Below are 22441 nucleotides of genomic sequence, written 5' to 3'. Positions count from 1 at the left end.
AGAGCCACCTTGTGCAGCAGTAATGCTGCACAAGGAAAAAGGTAGCTATTTTGGTTTTGCTCCTTGCACACGCAAAACTTAACACTTATAAAATGTGTCCACTGATACCGTAAAACCGTCCCGGAGGTGGGACTTTCCTTCGTAATATGACGCAGCACAGCCGTCATTCCTACCCCCCCGGCGCCGCGCCCCGGCTCCTCAGCGTTGTTTGATTCCGTCCCGGAGCCTGCGCTGTTATGTTATCCCGTGGCCAGGCACACTTAGCGCTGCCCGTCTTCTGGCATCATTTGGTGTCAGGCTGGCTGCGCCTGTGCGGCCACGCTGGCCGAGAGCCCGCCTCGCAGTGTCTTCTGATTTAATCCCACTGGGGGCCTGGGATCTATGGACATGCGCAGTGCATATCTGAACCTCCACCTCTCACTCATCTCCCTATGGCTTCTTCAGACTGTTCGGTGTCAGCTGGTCCCTAATAGCATGCCACGGCCGTGACACCGCACAGTCTGAAAAAGAAGCCGTAGGGAGGGGAGTGAGAGGCGAGGATATGCACTGCGCATGGCCATGGATCCCAGGCCCCCAGTGGGATTACATCAGAAGACACTGCGAGGCGGGCTCTCGGCCAGCGCGGCCGCACAGGCGCAGCCAGCCTGACACTAAATGATGTCAGAAGATGGGCAGCGCTAAGTGTGCCTGGCCACGGGATAACATAACAGCGCAGGCTCCGTGACGGAATCAAACAACGCTGAGGAGCCGGGGCACGGCGGCGGGGGGGTAGTAATGATGGCTGTGCTGCGTCATATTACGAAGGAAAGTCCCACCTCCGGGACGGTTTCACGGCTTCAGGGGACACATTTTATAAGTGTTTAGTTCTGTGTTTGCAAGGAGCATGATGAAAAGAGCCACCTTTTCCTTTTGCATCTTTTGTGCTGCACAAGCTGGCTCTTTCAGCTACAAACGCCTTGGGGGGGGGGTTAAAGGTTCCCTTTCGACTTTCTCAGGCTTCGGCCTACATTGTGTTCCTCTGCTTTTCCACCTGTCCCTGGGCTCCAACACTGCTAGTTGCCGTCCAGAAGTGCTGTACGCACAGTCAACAGTCGCTCCTCTGTTATTGGGGTTCAGTAACGTCAGCTGTTCCCCTGCTGTGTGTGTGGCAATCCCTCCTACCTCCTCCAACCTCCTCCTCCTCCACCTGTCCCTGGGCTCCAACACCGCCAGTTGCCGTCCAGAAGTGCTGTACGCACAGTCAACAGTCGCTCCTCTGTTATTGGGGTTCAGTAACGTCAGCTGTTCCCCTGCTGTGTGTGTGGCAATCCCTCCTACCTCCTCCAACCTCCTCCAACCTCCTCCTCCTCCACCTGCCCCTGGGCTCCAACACCGCCAGTTGCCGTCCAGAAGTGCTGTACGCACAGTCAACAGTCCCTCCTCTGTTATTGGGGTTCAGTAACGTCAGCTGTTCCCCTGCTGTGTGTGTGGCAATCCCTCCTACCTCCTCCAACCTCCTCCAACCTCCTCTTCCTCCACCTGTCCCTGGGCTCCAACACCGCCAGTTGCCGTCCAGAAGTGCTGTACGCACAGTCAACAGTCCCTCCTCTGTTATTGGGGTTCAGTAACGTCAGCTGTTCCCCTGCTGTGTGTGTGGCAATCCCTCCTACCCCCTCCTACCTCCTCCAACCTCCTCCTCCTCCACCTGTCCCTGGGCTCCAACACCGCCAGTTGCCGTCCAGAAGTGCTGTACGCACAGTCAACAGTCCCTCCTCTGTTATTGGGGTTCAGTAACGTCAGCTGTTCCCCTGCTGTGTGTGTGGCAATCCCTCCTACCCCCTCCTACCTCCTCCAACCTCCTCCTCCTCCACCTGCCCCTGGGCTCCAACACCGCCAGTTGCCGTCCAGAAGTGCTGTACGCACAGTCAACAGTCCCTCCTCTGTTATTGGGGTTCAGTAACGTCAGCTGTTCCCCTGCTGTGTGTGTGGCAATCCCTCCTACCCCCTCCTACCTCCTCCAACCTCCTCCTCCTCTACCTGTCCCTGGGCTCCAACACCGCCAGTTGCCGTCCAGAAGTGCTGTACGCACAGTCAACAGTCCCTCCTCTGTTATTGGGGTTCAGTAACGTCAGCTGTTCCCCTGCTGTGTGTGTGGCAATCCCTCCTACCTCCTCCAACCTCCTCCTCCTCCACCTGCCCCTGGGCTCCAACACCGCCAGTTGCCGTCCAGAAGTGCTGTACGCACAGTCAACAGTCCCTCCTCTGTTATTGGGGTTCAGTAACGTCAGCTGTTCCCCTGCTGTGTGTGTGGCAATCCCTCCTACCCCCTCCTACCTCCTCCAACCTCCTCCTCCTCCACCTGTCCCTGGGCTCCAACACCGCCAGTTGCCGTCCAGAAGTGCTGTACGCACAGTCAACAGTCCCTCCTCTGTTATTGGGGTTCAGTAACGTCAGCTGTTCCCCTGCTGTGTGTGTGGCAATCCCTCCTACCCCCTCCTACCTCCTCCAACCTCCTCCTCCTCCACCTGTCCCTGGGCTCCAACACCGCCAGTTGCCGTCTAGAAGTGCTGTACGCACAGTCAACAGTCCCTCCTCTGTTATTGGGGTTCAGTAACGTCAGCTGTTCCCCTGCTGTGTGTGTGGCAATCCCTCCTACCCCCTCCTACCTCCTCCAACCTCCTCCTCCTCCACCTGTCCCTGGGCTCCAACACCGCCAGTTGCCGTCCAGAAGTGCTGTACGCACAGTCAACAGTCCCTCCTCTGTTATTGGGGTTCAGTAACGTCAGCTGTTCCCCTGCTGTGTGTGTGGCAATCCCTCCTACCCCCTCCTACCTCCTCCAACCTCCTCCTCCTCCACCTGTCCCTGGGCTCCAACACCGCCAGTTGCCGTCCAGAAGTGCTGTACGCACAGTCAACAGTCCCTCCTCTGTTATTGGGGTTCAGTAACGTCAGCTGTTCCCCTGCTGTGTGTGTGGCAATCCCTCCTACCTCCTCCAACCTCCTCCTCCTCCACCTGCCCCTGGGCTCCAACACCGCCAGTTGCCGTCCAGAAGTGCTGTACGCACAGTCAACAGTCCCTCCTCTGTTATTGGGGTTCAGTAACGTCAGCTGTTCCCCTGCTGTGTGTGTGGCAATCCCTCCTACCCCCTCCTACCTCCTCCAACCTCCTCCTCCTCCACCTGTCCCTGGGCTCCAACACCGCCAGTTGCCGTCCAGAAGTGCTGTACGCACAGTCAACAGTCCCTCCTCTGTTATTGGGGTTCAGTAACGTCAGCTGTTCCCCTGCTGTGTGTGTGGCAATCCCTCCTACCTCCTCCAACCTCCTCCAACCTCCTCCTCCTCCACCTGTCCCTGGGCTCCAACACCGCCAGTTGCCGTCCAGAAGTGCTGTACGCACAGAGCCAAACACCTCGCCAATGTGTTAGTGGGGTTCAGCACCGCCAGCTGTTCCCCTGCTGTGTATACGGCAACGTGTACTGCGACCGCCACGCAGGCACAACAAGTTACATTTAAGGGAACCTGTCCCCCCCCCCCCCCCATGCGTTTGTTACTGAAGGAGCCACCTTGTGCAGCAGTAATGATGCAAAGGGAAAAAGTGCCTCTTTTCGTGGTGCTCCTTGCATATGCTGAACCTAACACTTATGAAATGTGTCCCCTCACAGCGTTCAACCGTCCGGTAGGTGGAACTTTCCTTTGTCATGTGACGCAGCACAGCCGTCATTTTTACCCCCTTGTCGCCGTGCGCCGCCTCCTCAGCGTTGTTTGAATCTGTCCCGGAGCCTGCGCTGTTAGGTTACCCCTTGGCCATGCACACATTTTGCGCTGCCCGTCTTCTGACATTATTTGCTGTCAGGCTGGCTGCGCCTGTGCGGGTGCGCTGTCCGAGATTCAGCCTCGCGGTGTCGTCTAATGTAATCCCACCGCGGGCCTGGGATCCGTGTCCATGCGCAGTGCATATCCTCGCCTCTCACTCCCCTCCCTACGGCTTCTAAAGACTGTTCGGTGTCAGCTGGTCCCTAATAGCATGCCACGGCCGTGACACCGCACAGTCTTAAGAAGCCGTAGGGAGGGGAGTGAGAGGCGAGGATATGCACTGCGCATGGACACGGATCCCAGGCCCGCGGTGGGATTACATTAGACGACACCGCGAGGCTGAATCTCGGACAGCGCACCCGCACAGGCGCAGCCAGCCTGACAGCAAATGATGTCAGAAGACGGGCAGCGCAAAATGTGTGCATGGCCAAGGGGTAACCTAACAGCGCAGGCTCCGGGACAGATTCAAACAACGCTGAGGAGGCGGCGCACGGCGACAAGGGGGTAAAAATGACGGCTGTGCTGCGTCACATGACAAAGGAAAGTTCCACCGACCGGACGGTTGAACGCTGTGAGGGGACACATTTCATAAGTGTTAGGTTCAGCATCTGCAAGGACCATAATTAAAAGAGCTAAGTTTACCTTTTCCAGCATTAGTGCTGTACACGATGGCTCTTCCAGCTACAAACGCCTGGGGGGGGGGTTAAAGGTTTCCTTTCAACTTGCTCCAGTGCAGGCTTCGGCCTACACTCCGCTCCCCCTGCTCCTCCTGCTGTCCCTGGGCTCTAACACACCGCCAGTTGGGGCCCAGATGTGCTAGCTGCACAGAGAAAAACACCAGCCAATGTGTCAGTGGGGTCCAGCACCGCCAGCTGTTCCCCTGCTGTGCAGCCGGCAACGTGTCCTGCAAAAGCCACGCAGACACAAGAACTGAAATTGAAGGGAACCTGTCCCCCCTCCCCCAGGCGTTTTTACGTTATCCAGCCACCTTGTACAGCGGTAATGCTGCATGTGTGCAAGGTGGCTCAGAAACGTATTCTCCTCGCACATGTGGAACTGAAAACACGTCTGCAATGTGTCCTCTGTGTGACCATTTAACCGTCCCGGTGGTGTGACTTTCCTTTGTAATGACACGCTGCAACCCCCTTGGTAGCGCTGCCCGTCTTCTGGCATCATTGTTTGGCTGGCTGCGCCTCTGCGGCCGCCCTGGCCCACACAACGCCCCTCGGTGTCTTATTTATTGGGACTGCGAGGGTGTGATTGATGGGCAGGATCAGTGCATCAGTTCGCCTGTCCCTCCTCTCCTTCCGCCTTCTTCGGACTGTGTGGCTTCATGGCCGTGGCATGCGATAAGGGATCAGATGACGCCGCACAGTCTGAAGCGGGTGTAAGGACCCGAGTGTGAGAGGCCAACATATGTGCTGCGCCAGGCCCTGAATCCCAGCCCCGCAGTGTTTTAACAATGTTAAGACACTGCGGGGCTGGGATTCATGGTCATCGCGAACCGCACCGGCCGACATTACATGATGCCAGAAGATGGGCAGCGCTAACGGCGCTAGGCCAGGGGATAACACGACAGCGCAGACTCCTGTACAGCAAATAACAACGCTCAGGAGGCTGCACCCAGCACCAAGGTGGGATTCTTGACACCTGTGCTGCGTCTCATTACAAAGGGAACTCTCGCCTCCATTACACAGTTTGACTGTATAAAGGGCTGAATGTTATACGTGTTCCATTCAGCGTGTGCAAGGAGAAAAATTACAAGAGCAACCTTTGACTTGCGCAGCACTGCTGCTGCATAAGCTGTGGCTCTTCTACTTTGTAACCCCTGAGGGGGGGGTTAAAGGTGACTTTTGAAATCGGTTCAATTAGGCTTCGGCCTACACTCTGCTCCACCTGCAGAGCCCGGGCTCCAACAACGCTAGTTGCTGTCCGGAAGTGCTGGCTGCACAGAGCCAAACACCTCGCCAATGTGTCAGTGGGGTCCAGCACCGCCAGCTGTTCCCCTGCTGTGTAGCCGGCAACGTGTCCTGCAAAAGCCACGCAGACACAACACACCCAAAGCTGCCGCCAGTGCAGGCTTCGGCCTACACTCCCCTCCCCCTGCTCCTCCTCCTCCTGCTCCTCCTCCTGCTGTCCCTGGGCTCTAACACACCGCCAGTTGGGGCCCAGATGTGCTAGCTGCACAGAGAAAAACACCAGCCAATGTGTCAGTGGGGTCCAGCACCGCCAGCTGTTCCCCTGCTGTGCAGCCGGCAACGTGTCCTGCAAAAGCCACGCAGACACAAGAACTGAAATTGAAGGGAACCTGTCCCCCCTCCCCCAGGCGTTTTTACGTTATCCAGCCACCTTGTACAGCGGTAATGCTGCATGTGTGCAAGGTGGCTCAGAAACGTATTCTCCTCGCACATGTGGAACTGAAAACACGTCTGCAATGTGTCCTCTGTGTGACCATTTAACCGTCCCGGTGGTGTGACTTTCCTTTGTAATGACACGCTGCAACCCCCTTGGTAGCGCTGCCCGTCTTCTGGCATCATTGTTTGGCTGCCTGCGCCTCTGCGGCCGCCCTGACCCACACAACGCCCCTCGGTGTCTTATTTCTTGGGACTGCGAGGGTGTGTTTGATGGGCAGGAGCAGTGCATCAGTTCGCCTGTCCCTCATCTCCTTCCGCCTTCTTCAGACTGTGCGGCTTCATGGCCGTGGCATGCGATAAGGGATCAGCTGACGCCACATAGTCTGAAGCAGGTGTAAGAACCCAAGCGAGAGGCGAACATATGTACTGCGCCAGGCCATGAATCCCAGCCCCGCAGTGTTTTAACTATGTCAATACACTGCGGGGCTGTGATTCATGGGCATCGCGAACCGCACCGGCCAACATTAAATGAGGTCAGAAGATGGGCAGCGCTAACAGCGCTAGGCCAGGGGATAACACGACAGCGCAGACTCCTGTACAGCAAATAACAACGCTCAGGAGGCTGCACCCAGCACCAAGGTGGGATTCTTGACATCTGTGCTGCGTCTCATTACAAAGGGAACTCGCGCCTCCAACACAGTTTGACTGTATAAAGGGATAAATGTTATACGTGTTTCATTCAGCGTGTGCAAGGAGAAAAATTAAAAGAGCAACCTTTGACTTGTGCAGCACTACTGCTGCATAAGCTGTGGCTCTTCTACTTTCTAACCCCTGAGGGGGGGTTAAAGGTTACCTTTGAAATTGGTTCAAGTAGGCTTCGGCCTACACTCTGCTCCCCCTGCAGAGCCCGGGCTACAACACCGCTCGTTGCTGTCCGGAAGTGCTGGCTGCACAGAGCCAAACACCTCGCCAATGTGTCAGTGGGGTCCAGCACCGCCAGCTGTTCCCCTGCTGTGTAGCCGGCAACGTGTCCTGCAAAAGCCACGCAGACACAACAGACCCAAAGCTGCCGCCAGTGCAGGCTTCGGCCTACACTCCCCTCCCCCTGCTCCTGCTCCTCCTCCTCCTGCTGACCCTGGGCTCTAACAAACCGCCAGTTGGGGCCCAGATGTGCTAGCTGCACAGAGAAAAACACCTCGCCAATGTGTCAGTGGGGTCCAGCACCGCCAGCTGTTCCCCTGCTGTGCAGCCGGCATCGTGTCCTGCAAAAGCCACGCAGACACTTGCTCTTGTACCTTCTGCTCCCCATCCTGGTTCCAGTACCGTCAGCTGGTTCCGGGCAGAGCCTTTGGCTTAGGTGCCTCCCTTTGGTATCCGAGTTCCACCAACGTCAGGTGGTCCTTGGTAGTGCTTTCAGGCACGGGTACCTCCTGCTTAGTAACCGGGTTCCAGTAACGTCAGCTGGTCCTCGGTAGTTCCATTGGCTCTTGGACCTTCGGCTACCCATCCGGGTTCCAGCACCGTCAGCTGGTTCTCGGCAGTGTCTTTTGCTCTTGTACCTTCTGCTCCCCATCCTGGTTCCAGTACCGTCAGCTGGTTCCGGGCAGAGCCTTTGGCTTAGGTGCCTCCCTCTGGGTATCCGAGTTCCACCAACGTCAGGTGGTCCTTGGTAGTGCTTTCAGCACAGGTACCTCCTGCTTAGTAACCGGGTTCCAGTAACGTCAGCTGGTCCTCGGTAGTTCCATTGGCTCTTGGACCTTCGGGTAGCCATCCGAGTTCCAGTTCCATCAGCTGGTTCTCGGCATTTTCTCAGCCTTCTTGTACCTTCTGCTACATTTCCAAGTTCAAGAGACTAAACACGATGACCCGGAAGACCACCCCTAAGATGACGACGACACCAGAGACGACAACCACCGTGATGACGACGACCCTGGAGACGATGACCCCGAAGACCACCCCGATGACGACGACCCCGGAGACGACGACCCTGAAGACCACCCCGATGACGACGACCCCGGAGACGACGACCCTGGAGACGACGACGACCTGGAAGACCGAGAAGCAGAAGAACAAGAGGCTGCAGAACAAAGAGCAGAAGGACATTAAGCATAACACAAAATATCAGAGCAAAAAATATTATGTAAATTATAAGCAGAAGAAGACTAAGCAGTGTATGGGGGTGAGTCCGTTCCTCCTCGTGGTGCCCCTGGATAAAGCCTGATGCTGCAGGCCAAACTGAACGCGGACAAATGTAACTGTTTTGTGACAGGCAGAACGGAAGGTGTAATCTTCAAACTTTTATAGATAACAACTACGGGAATGCCTGTCACAAATAAGAATATGATGAAGAAGTTGAATATGATGAAGATAATAGTAAAATAAAAAGAATATGAACAATGTAACCCAAAAAATAATAGGTAGAAGATGAAGAAGAAGATGAATAAGGTGAAGAAGTTGATGTCAAAGAAGCTGATGATGAGGATAATTAAGAAGAAAGCGTGGGAGAAGTAAAAAAGAAGGTGAAGGGCGTTGAAGTAGTGATAGTGAAACATCAATATGTGACATAAAAAAAAAAAAAAATAACATAGTCAAATTCTTTCTAACGCCGAACGTCATAAAAAAAAAAAAAAATCCTGCTATTCTATTACATTGGGCTAAACCTCTGTGCCTTTAATGTCTCCGCCACGTCCCCCAATACATCCTACATTATTCTTAGTTGTTTTCCTTCATGTAGAATGAACCTACAAGTGTATAAAGGGTTTATTTTAATTCCGATATTTTCGTCCCATTGACTTGCATTGGGATCGGGTATCGGTATCGGATTGGATTCCGATACTGTGACGGTATCGGCCGATACTTTCCGATACCGATACTTTCCGATATCGGAAAGTATCGCTCAACACTAGAGAAGAGGGTTGCGTCCAATCACCAATAGCCTGAACCTTGACAGGATCCATCTCGATGGAAGAGGGGGAAAAAATGTATCCCAAGAAGGAAATCTTTTGAACCCCAAAAACACACTTAGAACCCTTCACACACAAGGAATTAGACCGCAAAACCTGAAAAACCCTCCTGACCTGCTGGACATGAGAGTCCCAGTCATCCGAAAAAATCAGAATATCATCCAGATACACAATCATAAATTTATCCAAATAATCGCGGAAAATGTCATGCATAAAGGACTGGAAGACTGAAGGGGCATTTGAAAGACCAAAAGGCATCACTAAATACTCAAAATGGCCCTCGGGCGTATTAAATGCGGTTTTCCACTCATCCCCCTGCTTGATTCGCACCAAATTATACGCCCCACGGAGATCAATCTTAGAGAACCACTTGGCCCCCTTTATACGAGCAAACAAATCAGTAAGCAGTGGTAACGGATATTGATATTTAACCGTGATTTTATTCAAAAGTCGATAATCAATACACGGCCTCAAAGAGCCGTCTTTCTTAGACACAAAGAAAAAAACGGCTCCTAAGGGAGATGACGAAGGACGAATATGTCCCTTTTCCAAGGACTCCTTTATATATTCTCGCATAGCAGCGTGTTCAGGCACAGACAGATTAAATAAACGACCCTTAGGGTATTTACTACCCGGAATCAAGTCTATGGCACAATCGCACTCCCGGTGCGGAGGTAGTGAACCAACCTTGGGTTCTTCAAAAACGTCACGAAAGTCAGACAAGAATTCAGGAATCTCAGAGGGAATAGATGATGAAATGGAAACCACAGGTACGTCCCCATGAGTTCCTTTACATCCCCAGCTTAACACAGACATAACTCTCCAGTCGAGGACTGGGTTATGAGATTGCAGCCATGGCAATCCCAGCACCAAAACATCATGTAGATTATACAGCACCAGAAAGCGAATAACCTCCTGGTGATCCGGATTAACACGCATAGTCACTTGTGTCCAGTATTGTGGTTTATTACTAGCCAATGGGGTGGAGTCAATCCCTTTCAGGGGTATCGGAGCCTCCAATGGCTCCAAATCATACCCACAGCGTTTGGCAAAGGACCAATCCATAAGACTCAAAGCAGCGCCAGAGTCGACATAGGCGTCCGCGGTAATAGATGACAAAGAACAAATCAGGGTCACAGATAGAATAAACTTAGACTGTAAAGTGCTAATTGAAACATGTCAGGCTTCTTAGTACGCTTAAAGCATGCTGATATAACATGAGTTGAATCACCACAATAGAAGCACAACCCATTTTTTCGTCTAAAATTCTGCCGCTCGCTTCTGGACAGAATTCTATCACATTGCATATTTTCTGGTGTTTTCTCAGTAGACACCGCCAAATGGTGCACAGGTTTGCGCTCCCGCAGACGCCTATCGATCTGAATAGCCATCGTCATGGACTCATTCAGACTCGCAGGCACAGGGAACCCCACCATAACATCCTTAATGGCATCAGAGAGACCTTCTCTGAAAATCGCCGCCAGGGCGCACTCATTCCACTGAGTAAGCACAGACCATTTGCGGAATTTTTGGCAGTATATTTCAGCTTCATCTTGCCCCTGAGACAAGGACATCAAGGCCTTTTCCGCCTGAAGCTCTAAATGAGGTTCCTCATAAAGCAACCCCAAGGCCAGAAAAAACGCATCCACATTGAGCAACGCAGGATCCCCTGGTGCCAATGCAAAAGCCCAGTCTTGAGGGTCGCCCCGGAGCAAGGAAATTACAATCCTGACCTGCTGTGCAGGGTCTCCGGCAGAGCGAGACTTCAGGGACAAAAACAATTTGCAATTATTTTTAAAATTTTGAAAGTGAGATCTATTCCCCGAGAAGAATTCAGGCAAAGGAATTCTAGGCTCAGACATAGGTGCATGAACAACAAAATCTTGCAAATTTTGTACCTTTGTGGCGAGATTATTCAAACCTGTAGCTACACTCTGAAGATCCATTTGAAACAGGTGAACACAGAGCCATTCAAGGATTAGAAGGAGAGAAAGAGAGGAAGGCTGCAGTATAGGCAGACTAGCAAGTGATTCAATTAAGAGCACACTCAGAACTAGAGGAGAAAAAAAAATAAAAAAAAAATAAAATTGTAGCAGACTTCTTTTTTTCTCTCCTTTCTCAGCCAGTAATTTAACCCTTTTTGGGCCGGTCAAACTGTCATGATTCTCAATGGCGAGAGAACATAGCCCAGCATATATGAGAACTAGCTCTTGGAAGATGGAAACTATACTGACCATGAACTAAACCTGCCGCACAACTAGAAGTGGCCGGGTAGCATGCCTACGTTTTTTTATCCCTAGATGCCCAGCGCCAGCCGGAGAACTACCTAATCCTAGCAGAGGAAAAGACAGTCCTGGCTCACCTCTAGAGAAATTTTCCCAAAAGGCAGACAGAGGCCCCCACATATATTGGCGGTGATTTTAGATGAAATGACAAACGTAGTATGAAAATAGGTTTAGCAAAATCGAGGTCCGCTTACTAGATAGCAGGAAGACAGAAAGGGCACTTTCATGGTCAGCAGAAAACCCTATCAAAACACCATCCAGAAATTACTTTAAGACTCTAGCATTAACTCATAACACCAGAGTGGCAATTTCCGATCACAAGAGCTTTCCAGACACAGTAACGAAACAGCAGCTGTGAACAGGAACAAAATGCAAAAACACACAAGGACAAAAGTCCAACTTAGCTGGGAGTTGTCTAGTAGCAGGAAAATGCACAGAAAGGCTTCTGATTACATTGTTGACCGGCAAGAAACTGACAGAGGAGCAAGGTTATATAGCGACTCCCACATCCTGATAGGAGCAGGTGAACAGAGGGGATGATGCACACAAGTTCAATTCCACAAGTGGCCACCGGGGGAGCCCAGAATCCAATTTCACAACACACCAGGTCTCCTGGCACAAAGGGATGGTGTCCAGGAACCTTGTCTGGGTCTGGAAAAGAACTGAAAACGGTTAAATGCACTTTGGCAAGGTGTCCATGTAAGGCCTGCACATAGCTAGTCAAGTCCTGGTACTTGAGCTGCAACTGTTATGGAAAGAAACATTCAAGATTGGGGCTCCTGCCAAACAGAATCTCATACGGTGACAGTCCTGTCTTCCTGTTTGGGGTATATCTTACTGAAAACAAAACTAGAGGAAGGCATTCTGTCCGTAGTTTACCAGTCTCTGCCATTGCCTTCTGGATTTTAAGCTTAAAAGTTCCATTTAGTCTCTCCACTTTTCCATTGCTCTGTGGATGGTATGGAGTATGCAATGCTTGACTTACCCCCAGTGCTGCCATTACCTCTGACATGATCTCTCCAGTAAAATGGGAACCCTGATCGCTTTCAATGACTTCAGGAATTCCATACCTGCATATGATCTCAGCCATCAGTTTCTTCGCCGTTGTCTTAGCCGTAGCTTTGGCAACTGGGTAGGCTTCTGGCCAACCTGAAAATAAATCAATGCAGACCAACACATACTCATACGTCCCTACCCTGGGTAACTGAATATAATCAATCTGCAGTCTCTGGAATTGGTTAAAGGGCCGGGGAGTGTGTTTGGATGGGGTTTTCACTGTCCTACTCTGATTATGTGTGGCACATATCATGCAGCTCTGTACCTGCCTTTCTGCGCAGGTGGAAAACCCGGGGGTAATCCATTGTTTCTGTAGGGTGTCACACATGGCCGTCTTCGAGTGGTGCACATTCCCGTGCAGAACCTGTGCCATCATTGGGTACAGTACCTGTGGTAGGCAGACCTTTTCACCCCTCCCCCATAGCCCAGTGACGGTATCAGAGCAAGCCCCTATCTTTTGCCACCTATTTTTCTCCTCCTTACTTGCCTGTTCTTGTAACCGGGCTAAGATGTCTTTCAACACAAGTGGAGATGGTGGGGTGTCTAGGTGATGTACTTGAGAGGCCACAGGAGTGCTTGCTGCTTTCTTCGCAGCCTGGTCTGCCAGTGCGTTACCCTTTTGTCCGTCCATCAGTGCCTTTAGTATGTGCCTTTACCTTTATGATGCCTGTTTGGGTGGGAAACTGTAGTGCATTCATAAGTTGCTGGACTGCCTCAGCATGTTTAATGGGGTGGCCATTTCCTGTCAGGAAAGCCCTGGCTCTCCAGATAGGCCCATAACCGTGTATAATGCCAAAAGCATACCTGGAATCAGTGTAGATATTTACAGTCTTACCTTCTGCTAGTTTGCACGTTTCTGTGAGCTCTGCTTCTTGTGCAGACATATGAGCTGGCATTGACTCTGCCTTGATTACCTCATGTTCTGAGACCACAGCATATCCGGTACAGAAGCGTCCTTGGTCATCTTGGTGACGGGATCCATCTACAAAAAGCTCAAAATCAGCATTAGAATGGGCACACTAGAGACTAGCCGTTTCCTGAGACATCAATTCTAGACATCATATGGTTTGGAAACCTAATCTTGTTCCTCTGGATCCATTTTAGAAAGAAAGAGTGTCCTTTTTCATGTCACCTACTCCTCCCCCCTTTGGATCCATAGGAACTAGGGGAAGAGTAGCGGGGTTCAGGACAGCGCACCTTTTCAAAGTCACATTAGTAGGCATGAGAATAGCACACCGAAGTCGCAGCTGTCTGGTCATTGACATGTGGCTAGATTATACTTGGTTAGGGATACTATATACATCGTGTGGGGTATGGACCATCAGTGGGTAATTTGATTGAGTCCATGAGGGTTTTAACAGCTTCAGCATTCTTCACTGGAGTCCCGGCAGTGGTAATAAACCCTCGATTGGCCCATAGGGCTCCTAAATCATGAGCAATACCAAATGCATACTGTGAGTCCGTGTATATATTAGCCCACCTGTCTTTGGCCAGAACACATGCAGTAAGCAGAGCCTGAAGTTCTACTTCTTGTGCTGACAGTGAGGGAGTGCAGCTCCGTGCACTACAGTATCTTCCGTAGTAACAGCGTATCTGGTGTGGAATCTGCCAAATCATCAGCATATCTTGAACCGTCTTTCAGGGCATTGTAGAAAGGTTGCATTATACGGGATGCGTCCGGTATCCACTGACAACAATAAGTACATAGTCCAAGAAAACGCTGGAGTTCAGTCTCATCTTTTGGTAAAGGAAGGGAGCTGACGGCTATTTTTCTTTCTTTTGTGAGGTGTCTGGCACCCTGAAGGAGACAGTGACCCAAAAATATCACTTGACCAAGGCAGAACCGAAATTTCGAGGCCGAAACCCGACAGTTCAGATCTGCCAGATACTTGAGAAAACTAACAGTGGCAACAATGGTTTCCTGCTCTGTCCGTCCACACAACAAAAGATCAGCCACATACTGAAGCAGCGTGACATAGGGGTGTTCTAACTGCCAGGGTAAAAGACACTCTCCCATATTTTTTGCAAACTGATTGGGACTATTTTGGACCCCTTGTGGCATAGCTGTCCGCGTCAATTGTCATCCCTGATAAGTGAATGCAAACAGAAACTGGCAATCTGGGTGTAATGCAATGCTGAAGAAGACATTGGCAAGGTCAATAACTGTGAACCAAGCAGCATCCTGAGATATCTGGGACAAAAGAGTATGTGGCTTAGGCACCACCGGAGTTTCTAGAACAGTAACTGCATTAAATGCCTGTAGATCTTGTACCAGCCGGTACACAGGGGGTTGGCCGGGTGGGGTCTTTTTCTTAACGGGAAACAAGGGTGTGTTACATGGGGAAACACAGGGTATCAGGGCACCATTATCGAATAACATTTGTATTTGCCCCTTGAGACACTGCTCCTGATCATATTTCAAAGGGTATTGATGGACTTTAGAAAAAGGGGCACCAGGTTTGAGAAACACTTTTACTGGTTCTACAGGCATTATTGGGGGAGAATCTGGGTCTATCAGGACCATCATAACTGTGGGAAGGGCATGTAGGATACAGATCTCATTATATTCATCTGCATAGGAGTTATATAACGCAAGGACCATCTGACCATCATCTTGGAATTGTATTCTGGAGCGGAACTGTGATAATAAATCTGCCCCCAGTAAATTTACCGGACATGAGGGAGAGATTACGAACTGAGCAGTAACTTCAGGGAAAGGTCCCACAGGGATAGGTTTTATAAGAGTATATTTATTGGGTCTGTCATCTACTCTAATTAAAACAAGCTCTTGATCTGAGAATTGACATGGGGCTGGGGAGGGACCTTATCATCAAGCAGGGAGACCCCCTGTTCCAGATCATCATTTTTAATTGTTTGTCTTTCTGACACATTATTCTCAAACGCTTTCTCAATACCTTCCTGCACCACAAAACATCCAGACTTTATCATAGGAGTAGACAGCTTTCATTTTTCAACGTAGCAAAAAACAATCAATTCATTTTCTCTGTTGATCCTCAATTTGCTATATATCAACCACTCAACTTGCTTTTACCAATCACTTACAAATTTCCTTCTAAAACTACACACTAGATTTCACTTTTAAATTCCAGATTATAATATTTCTTTATACTTAAAAACAATGTTGTCGCTTTAAACAAAACACAAAATTATCAGCGCGTAATCTACACCAAGAAAACACAGAGACTCAAGAGCGCAGCTACGAGCGCGCGCCCCCTCCCTTTTCAGAAACAGATAAGAAAAAAATCCTCAGCACAGAAGAAAGCCATAACGCAGCTGTTCAACTCCCCCCGCCCATCGGATATTCCAAAGACAAACACAAACGAAATACAGTAGTTCTTAGACTTAATTAATTTCTACAAAATCTTCATCTCACAATTCACATACCAGAACACCTTAGAAAAACCTATAATTGAGAATATTTTCCCCGTCTTTGGGCAAACAATATCAGATTCATAATACAACTTCAAAGACTTCTTTTCCTTCCACAAAAACGGATTCTCCTTTAGAGCTAAATATCCTTCTTAGTTGTGCATAATACCGACGGCCTTACGGTTTTATTCCACTGGGTCTCTCTCTGTCCCCCGCTGGGACAACCCAAAAACGCGGTACTCAGTGAAAGGAGGAGGGCGTCTTAGACTTAACCCTCCGGACACCCCTGGAAATACATAAATATATGATTCCTGAGTTACGCATCCTACCCAATCTTCGATCACCTCACCGCGCCTGATTCTAACAGTGATCAGGAATTCAGGATATTTTGACTATAAAGAGAATTACATCACTGGTCAATCCGGGGTGTCCGTCCCTTATGAGGTACGGTTCGAGCACTGGGCTTCCAACGGAACTACACCTCTATATGATTCCACCCAAAAATCATCCCACCTCCGGGGACAAACCTCAGATCCTCTTTGCAGCAACAAACACAGGAAAACCACACCAAACGGTCAGTCTGGACAGTATAACTGCCAACTTACCGTGGTTGTGGGGGATGATCAGTCCCAATTTTCCAGTGCCTGCGTCCGGTCCGAGGGTCCTTTGTCTTGTTGTCCACCGGGGGGGCAGAGGCGTTCCTGCTTAGAGCCCCACGTTCAAGGGCGCCAACTGTTGAGGGAGGATTTAAATTGATCCTTCACGGTTAACCCAGTGATTTCCAAATTAATATACAAGGTGTTGCCGGCAACTGAAAAAGACCAGACGGAGACGTGTGTCTCTGTATGGGGGATCGAGCTGATCTCTGGCCCCCGTTTATTTTGCATATGAGTTTTCATTGTCACAGAAATTATACTTCAACCAATCAGCATAAGAACACGCTCACAGTTCTTAACCTATAAGAATGCAGGAAAAACTTAACCCATGAGGATACAGGAAAAATGGAAACTACAGATATGGTCATGTCTTTTTGGCACAGTATGTGTTTTTCTAACAGATGCCTCAGTCTTGTATAGTGATACACCAACGAATTTCTTATCTGGCTCGAGACAGAAGACTCAAGGTCTTTATACCAATTATGAACAATAGCCTAGTTGCATACCAGGCTTGTGAACAAGATAAAGTTACTTCATGGCAGCTGTAACCTTTTACCTAATTAAATAACAGAATTTATCTTTAAGCAACAAGAAAATGGAGTCAAAAACACAAAAATGGAGAATCTAGCACAAAATGGAGAACCTTTCATAATTTGTTCCTTCACATTACTACAGGCTTTAATGTGACACAACTGGTGGTCTAGGTAATGAAAAGGTTAATAGAAATTTCCCTGTTGGTCTGGAGTGGTAAATTGGTTAGCAGAAACAGTGGGTGGTCTAGAGGTGTTGATGGTCATATCTTTGGTGGTCAAAGCTATTTAAAGGGAACGTGTCAGCATGTTTTTCCCATAAAAAGTAAGGTCAGCACCTGTAAGACTTATGTTACAGCATACTAGAATGCTGTATATATGTTCCAATACCTTCTACATAACATAAAAAATAGCTTTTATTATACTGCAGTCAGATGAGGGTGGCAGGTCTTAATCCGGAGCCTCCTCTCGATCGCCATCCAGCTTCTTGCTTCTTGTGGATGACGCACCCTACAATATCCACACAGTGTTCTCCATTGCAGTCCTGGACAGGGGTACTTTTCTCTGCCCTGCTGAGGGCAGAGCAATGTATTGCAGTGTGCGCTCTTTGACCTTTTCCGGCGCATGAGAATTACAGTTCTTTGCACTGCTCTCAGGGCAGAGAGATAGACGCCTGTGCTGAAGTGCGATTGAAGACATTGGGTGGGTTACTCAGTAGGCATAATCCACACAATGTAAGTAGGGGGATGGCAATCACAAGAAGAGGGGATGCGCCTGATCAAGACCAGCGACGCCCATCTGACTGGATCTCGCAGTAGGTGAGTATAATGGAAGCAATTTTTTGTGTTATGCAGAACGTATTGGGGACATACTTTATATAAAGCATTCTAGTATGCTGTTGTGAGGGAGGGCCAAGGCCATAGTCGTGGCTGAGAGTGTCTGCTTATCTGCGCCCTGGCCTCCTGCATCATGAAAACAGTGTCCCCTTTTTAGCGTACCTTCAGCTACATCATCTGCACCGAAAGGGTCGCATGTGAGCCGCCGAAGTTCTGCTGCTGGTGTTGTGGCACAAATAGAGATAGAGTTCACGTTCAACTTAAAACATAACTTTACTGGTTTCTTCTCTCAGCACATCCGTATCTTTTGCAGCAGCAATATTAGATTCCACACAGCATATTTTCTCTGCTTCTTCTGTTACAACATCAACATTAGGTTCTACACAGCATATTTGTTTCTTCTTCCCTATGCTTTTCCCTGTATCCTTCAGGGTGTTCCCTGGACATCCTGTCCCGTATAGCATCGCAGTGTCCTCCCTGTCTGGCTTGGCTACCTTTAGGAATTCCCTTGTCCGTTTTATTCCAGACATGAGGGCATAAGCCCAAGTAGTAAGCTGCCACATTTTCGGAGCGACCTGCGGTACTGTCCTGCTGTGACTCTTGCGGTAGCTCCTGCTCTCACTACTTCTTGCACTGCTGCTGTCACTGCTTCTTGCACTGCTGCTGTCACTGCTGCACTTCTGGCCCGCTGACCCAGGATGGCTGGGCTTCCCTCTTGGAATGTTGCAGGGCCCACTATGTTGCCCCCAGGCTCTAAGGCCCTACGGGAGTGTCTGGGCTCTCAGGCCCTCCTGAGCTGTCTCAGCTCCCTGGCTCCACTGGCTCAATACAGGAAATGGTCACTTTCTTATCCCACAGTTGGCCCCTCCTATGTTAACTATAAACAGTGTGCTGGCTACTAAACTATAAGGTGCCCCCTCTAGTGGACCTATTAGTTAACTACGCTTTCCCTATCCAAATAACATACATATATTTATATATCACTTTACACATAGCAGCATACAGGAAACCAAGATTTAAATAACAATATTTACAGACCAATAAAATAACCACTGTACTGGGACGTGTTAAAGGGAATATCCATTGCAGTTGATACAACCCCTTACACTGTGACAGAGGGCTTACAGGTGCTCGCCCTACTTTATATGGGAAAAACCTGGTGACAGATTGCCTTTAATTTATACATCATTGCTTGTAGTTGATTCTATTTAAAGAGGCTAATGGTTAAATCCTTCTTAGTCCAGTTGATTAATAGTTACATTTCTGGTGGATTAGTGTAATAAAATTGCTGGTGGTCTAAATCAATAAAGCAGTTAACTATCACTTCCAGGTTATGAATGGTGGGTAGGAGGTTATAAGAAACAAAGATTAGCAACAACACCGATCTAGACGGATAGACAGACATGGTGCTTTTTTGTCACTTTTTGTATCTGGCGTAAGAATGGCCTATTCCTGTCTGAAACATTGCCATTTAATTTTTTTATGCAATTTGAATAATAAAGAGATGAAATAACCATTCCGGTGCCTTGGATACTTGTATTTTATGAACGGACAGACAGTAACAAAAAAATTTCCAAAACTTTGTGAGGGCAGAACGATCAGAAACATGACTCTAAAGTTTTTGTTTTCATTTTTTAGGAATTTTTTTTTAAATTATTTTTGTTTTCTTAAAATGTTTTAAAGAGGTTGTCCCATGAATAAAGTGCATTTTAAGTAACATCTTGGAAAAATAAAAAGTTCTACAGTCGGATGTGTTAAAAAAAATTTCTATGATGAGAAATGTTAGAAATGTACCACTGCTAAGTACCATTTAATGACTGTGTATGACCATATAAAGCCGCACCAATTTATGGTCGGCACATACCACAGCTCCTGGCCAGTGTGCAAAGCTTAAGCGCTTATAAAAAGTGAGTATATAAATGGAACAACATTGGCTTGCATACGCTACTTTCTAAAGTAACATATTTCCCTGTCTGTTTTTATCACAGGAGTGTTTCTGCTGGGTCTCCAGCATTTTAACTCATCAGGAATCAAATCAGTAACATATACAGGGGATGCTGGAGCTCCAATGTCACTGACTTGATTTATGATGAGCTCCAAAGGATGGAGATGGTGCAGAAACACTCCTTACTGTGCTATCTCAGGCAGAGAAATGTATTTCCTCAGGCTGGCTATTGTGTTAGGGCTCTTTCACATTGTGTTTTTAGCCATGTTCAGAGGTCCCGTCAAGGCTTACAGTGGGGGAAATAAGTATTTGATCCCTTGCTGATTTTGTAAGTTTTCCCACTGACAAAGACATGAACAGTGTGTAATTTTAAGGGTAGGTTAATTTTAAGATCGAGAGATAGAATATCAAAAGTAAAATCCAGAAAATCACATTGTATAAATTATATAATTTTTTTGCATTTTGCAGTGAGAAATAAGTATTTGATCCCCTACCATCCATTAAGAACTCTGGCTCCTACAGACCAGTTAGATGCTCCTAATCAACTCGTTTCCTGCATTAAAGACAGACCACAGTCACCAAGAAAACCATTGGTAACACATTATGCCGTAAAGGTTTAAAATCCTGCAGTGTCTGCAAGGTCCCCCTGCTCAAGAAGGCACATGTGCAGGCCCGTCTGAAGTATGCCAATGAACACCTGGATGATTCTGTGAGTGATTGGGAGAAGGTGCTGTGGTCAGATGAGACAAAAATTGAGATCTTTGGCATTAACTCAACTTGGAGGAAGAGAAATGCTGCCTATGACCCAAAGAATATCAACCACACTGTCAATCGTGGAGGTGGAAACATTATGTTTTGTGAGTGTTTCTCTGCTAAGGGCACAGGACTACTTCACTGCATCAATGGGAGAATGGATGGAGCCATGTGCGATAAAATCCTGAGTGACAACCTCCTTCTCTCCACAAGGAAATTAAAAATAGGTTGTGGCTTGGTCTTCCAGCAAGACAATGACCTAAAACATACAGCCAAGGCAACAAAGAAGAACGGGATTTGGATGTATGTATTAACGGGGCAATTGTCTATAATGGTGTCTACTGTGTCTGATTGTCCACCTTCAGTAGGCATATACATCCGAAAATGATGCACAAAAGACACATGGCGACTCCGTTGGCTCATACGCCTGAATCCCATTTTATTGGTTGTTTGGACGTAAGCCCATCAGAGCTTCAAAAGCTGGATTGGAGATATTTGAGTGGTCATTCCCACCCAAGCTCTTTGGCTGTGCCTAAATCCCGGCCCCAAAATTCGGTCCCAATAAAAAAACCTCACAGCAATCTATCATTGCTGTAACCTTCATCTTCAGGATTTACATCACAGAGAAAAGCCAACTCAGTGACACATATCTCCCCACCAGGAGTTTACCACCTGCTCCTTTACATATCCCCCTGTCCAAAGCCAGGAAGCTGGACGTTTTCTGCCACCAGTGTACCCTTGTGAGGGCATCAGCAAGCCAAGAACCTCCTGGTTACCCATGCGTTGGTTCATTTTCTCTCCCGCATCCATCTTAGTGGGGCATGGTCAGACACTAGCCTCAATGTCCAACACAATGAGTAGTACCTTAGCATTTTCAATGCTCACTTTGATGGGTAAGCACTCTATTAGGGCTAGCGAAATGCACCAAATATTAAAGAGGTTGATATGAGGTGCGTTTGCAGCCTGGGGTCCACCGTGCATAGATGGTACCTGCTGCTAAGTAATGGCGGATGGACACTTGCTCACATGTGGGTTAGACTTCACCCAGTGTAAATGGAGGCAAACTCTGTTGATTCATAGAGACGCCAAAATACACTGCCCTGTAGCTTGGCAGGGTCCATGGTCAATCCCCAGGCGGAGATGATATAGCCCAGGAAAGGCAAGGATTCCTGCCCAAACACACACTTCTCCAACTTGGCATAGAGGGAGTTTGCCCATAGGAGGTCGAAGACTTTGCAAACATCTCTCTGGTGTGAGTCTATATCTGGAGAGTAGATGAGAATATCATCCAGATAGACTACGACCAAGGTGGTGAGCATATCCCGGAAGATATCTTTCACAAAGTCTTGGAAAAAGGCAGGAGCATTACAGAGCCCGAAGGGCATCACCAGGTATTCATAGTGCCTGTCCCTGGTGTTAAATGCCTTCTTCCATTCGTCCCCCTCACAGTTGCGAATCAGGTTGTAAGCACCCCACAGATCAAGCTTAGTAAATACCCTCGCTCCCCGCAACCTGTCGAATTGCTTTGATATCAGAGGCAGAGGGTATTTGTTCTTAACGTTGATGCGTAATGTAATCTATGCATGGACGTAATTCTCCTTCTTCTGCACGAAGAAGAACCCCACCCCTGCAGGTGACACTGACTTCCTAATGAACCCTCTTGCCAGATTCTCCTGAATGTATTGGGTCATCGCCTCCATCTCCGGGAGACAAAGGGGATAGACTCGACCCCGGGGAGGCTCTGCACCAGGCAAGAGGTCAATAGGACAGTCATAGGGGAGGTGAGGCGGAAGGGTCTCCGCAGCCCTCTTGGAGAATATGTCCGCAAAGGGCCAATAGTGCTTGGGGAGAGAGGAAAGATCTGCGGATACTTTAGTTGTA

This window comes from Ranitomeya variabilis, chromosome 2 (genome assembly GCF_051348905.1).
Source record: "Ranitomeya variabilis isolate aRanVar5 chromosome 2, aRanVar5.hap1, whole genome shotgun sequence".
NCBI lineage: Eukaryota > Metazoa > Chordata > Amphibia > Anura > Dendrobatidae > Ranitomeya > Ranitomeya variabilis.
This window is presented reverse-complemented; position numbering follows the sequence as displayed.